Source organism: Lolium rigidum, chromosome 4, assembly GCF_022539505.1.
Source record: "Lolium rigidum isolate FL_2022 chromosome 4, APGP_CSIRO_Lrig_0.1, whole genome shotgun sequence".
NCBI lineage: Eukaryota > Viridiplantae > Streptophyta > Magnoliopsida > Poales > Poaceae > Lolium > Lolium rigidum.
Window position 1 is genome coordinate 77,518,836 of NC_061511.1, and position 4,050 is coordinate 77,522,885.

The window sequence follows — 4,050 nt, forward strand, 5'->3', positions numbered from 1 at the left end:
TCCTCCGGGAGATGAATCCCCTCTCCGGCAGGGTACCGGAGGAGATCTCCAGAATCCCCCGAGATGGGATCGGCGGCGGCGGCGTCTCAGTAAGGTTTTCCGTATCGTGGTTTTTCGCATCAGGGGTTTCGCGACGGAGGCTTTAAGTAGGCGGAAGGGCGAGTCGGGGCCGGACGAGGGGGCCACACCATAGGCGGCGCGGGCCCCCCTAGGCCGCGCCGCCTTGTGGTGTCGCCACCTCGTGGCCCCACTTCGTATGTTCTTCGGTCTTCCGGAAGCTCCGTGGAAAAATAGGCCCCCGGGTCTTCGTTTCGTCCAATTCCGAGAATATTTCGTTACTAGGATTTCTGAAACCAAAAACAGCGAGAAAACGAGAACCGGCACTTCGGCATCTTGTTAATAGGTTAGTTCCAGAAAATGCACGAATATGACATAAAGTGTGCATAAAACATGTAGGTATCATCAATAATATGGCATAGAACATAAGAAATTATCGATACGTCGGAGACGTATCAAGCTTCTCTTGAAGAGAGGCTAGAAACTATTGAAGAGCCTCAAGATAAAAATTAACAAGCTCACTAAAGCTAGAGATTTTGCTAGAGCTAAGACTAAAGTGCTTAAAAAGGAAAAGGCCAAATTTGGTGTTGATCATGAGAAAGTTGTGAAGGATCTAGATGAGCTAGACAAGGCTCACAAAGCCTTGAAGAGTGAATACTCTCTTCTCTCCAAGTCTAATGAGCAACTTCAAATTAGGCTTGCTTCATATGACATACATAGTACCTCTACCCCTTCATGTGATCACGCAAATATTATTGAGGAAAATGCTAGGTTGAAGGATGAACTTGCTAAGGCCACCTCTCCCCAAAGTGAACTTTCTTTGGATGATCTTTTGAGTAAGCAAAGATCAAACAATGGGAAGGAGGGCCTTGGTTATAATGCCAAGGCAAAGAAGGCAAACAAGCAAAAGGCCTAGCCCGCACAAGAGAAGAAGAAAGCTATCACTAATGGTGAAGCCCCTAAGGGAAAAACCATTAATGATGATGATGCGGGAAATGCTAACCCTCACTATGTTCTATTTAAAGATTATTATGGTGATGTTTATGCTAAATATGTTGGCCCATATGATGGTTATGTTGCTTGGTCTATTTGGGTCCCAAAGACCCTTGTTGCTAACAAAAGAGGACCCATTGAGAAATGGGTACCTAAATCCAAGAATTAATCTCATGTAGGACTATGCCACCGGAGGTTCAAAATGGGTACTTGATAGTGGATTTACAAGTCATATGACCAACGGCAAGAACCTCGTCAAGGAGTTGAGGCCCAACATAAATAATATCACCGTCTCCTTTGGCGATAATTCTACATCCGAGGTAATGGGTTTTGGCAAGGTTGTGGTTGCACACAACGTTACTCTTGTGGATGTCATGCTTGTCAAAACCCTTGGTTACAATTTTCTTTCCGTTTCCGCCCTTGGCAAGATGGGTTTCGCCGTCTTTATTGATAATGATATTGTGGTCCTCTTGTGCAGCAAGACTCTAAAAGTCGCTTTCGTTGGGTATCGCGAACATAACTTGTATGTGGTGGACTTTTCGGGGACCACCACTTCAAGTGCGATGTGCCTATTCGGAAAGGCGGATGTGGGTTGGTTGTGGCATCGCCGCTTGGCCCATGTCAACATGAGAACTTTGCAAAGTCTTCACAAGGGAAACCATATTGTGGGACTAATGGAAAATGTTTCCTTTGCCAAAGATCGTGTTTGTAGGGCTTGTGATTGAAGGCAAAATGCATGACTCTCCGCACCCAAGCAAGACTATCATCTCCTCCAAGAGGATCTTGGAGCTCCTTCATGTGGATCTCTTTGGTCCTACCTCTCATGCAAGTCTTGGTGCGAAGAAATATTGCTTGGTGATTGTTGATGACTATTCAAGATACACTTGGGTCTACTTTCTCAAGAAGAAAGATGAGACTCAACAAATCTTCATTGACTTTGCTACCGAGGTGCAACGCCAACACAATCTCCTCATTATGGCAATAAGAAGTGACAACGGCTCCGAGTTCAAGAACTACACACTCAATGATTTTCTTAGTGATGAGGGGATAACACATCAATATTCCGCTGCATACACCCCTCAACAAAATGGTGTTGCGGAGAGGAAGAACCGGACTCTCTTGGATATGGCAAGGTCTATGATAGCGGAATACAAATCCCGCTATAATTTTTGGGCCGAAGCTATCTCCACCGCTTGCCACTCTTCTAACCAGCTCTATCTCCGCAAGGGCTTGAACAAGACTCCATATGAAATACTAACCGGCAACAAGCCTAATATCTCATACTTCAAGGTGTTCGGTTGTAAGTGTTTCTATAAAATCAAAGGAGTTCGTTTATCTAAATTTGCTCCTAAAGCTTTGGAGGGTATATTTGTTGGTAACGGTGCCGAATCTCACACTTATAGAGTCTTTGATATATCTTCCAAGATTATCATTGAATCTTGTAGTGTGAAGTTCGAAGAAAATGATGGCTCCCAAGTGGGGCAAGTTGATGTATGTGCAGGTGATGAAATACCTCAAGATGCCATAGTAAGAATGGGTGTGGGATTTTCCGCCCCATTGAGGGACACGGTGTGGCGTCTCAGGAAGGACTATGCTCAACCACGGTGGAGCCCTCATCTTCTCAACATCAACAAACCCCATCTCTTGAAGCAAATGATGCACCAACCCAAGAACAAGAACAAAACCCTCCCTCTTGTGTGCAAGATCAAGGACAAGATCAACCAAAGGTTCATGATGGTTCCGATGAGGATCCATTCAATTCTTGTCATTCACCGAACAATGTTCAAGATCAAGCACATGAGGATGAGCAATCTCAAGAAATTGAGGAAGCTCAAGTTGAAGGTCAAGACGGGGACCCAAATGATCAAGTTGATCAAGTGAAACCTCCAAGGCCAAGAAGAACCAAGGAGGAGATCGAGGCCCGTCGTCTAGCAAGAAGAGATAGGAACTTGGAAATTCTTGGACACACTCATGACAAGGTCCTAAGTGATGTAAGAGGAAGAGTTTCCACAAGAAGGCAATTGGCTAACTTTAGCAATCATCATGCTTATATCTCCTTAGTGGAACCCAAGAAAGTGTTTGAAGCCCTTGAAGATTCGGATTGGTTGGAAGCTATGCACGATGAACTCAATAACTTCAAGCGCAATAAAGTTTGGACTTTAGTAGAGAAGCCAAAGGGGTGCCACAATGTTATAGGCACTAAATGGATTTTCAAGAACAAGCAAGATGAGTTTGGAAATGTTGTGAGGAACAAGGCAAGATTGGTGGCTCAAGGGTTCTCTCAAGTTGAGGGAATTGACTTTGGAGAAACCTATGCTCCCGTGGCTCGCCTTGAGTCCATCCGTATCCTTCTTGCTTATGCATCGCATCATAACTTTAAGTTACAACAAATGGACGTGAAAAGTGCTTTTCTTAATGGTCCTTTGCATGAAGAGGTTTATGTTAAGCAACCCCCGGGGTTCGAGGATCTCAACTTTCCTAACCATGTCTACAAACTTGATAAAGCACTTTATGGTCTCAAACAAGCTAACTAGAGCTTGGTACGAGCACCTTAAAGAATTGTTGGTAGACCGTGGGTTCGATGTTGGGCTAATCGATCCCACTCTTTTTACTAAGAGGGTCAACGAGGAGCTTTTCGTTTGCCAATTATATGTTGATGATATTATCTTTGGCTCTACTAACAAAGCTTTCAATGATGAATTTTCAAAGCTTATGACCGATAGGTTTAAGATGTCTATGATGGGAGAGATGAAGTTCTTCCTTGGTTTTGAGATCAAGCAATTGAGAGAAGGAACCTTCATCAATCAAGCAAAATATCTCCAAGACATGCTCAAGAGGTTCAAGATGACCGAGTTGAAGGGTGTAGCCACTCCTATGGTTACTAAATGTCATCTTGCACTTGATCCCAATGGTAAAGAGGTGGATCAAAAGGTATATCGCTCCATGATTGGATCCTTGCTTTACATTTGTGCATCTAGACCGGACATAGTGTTGAGTGTT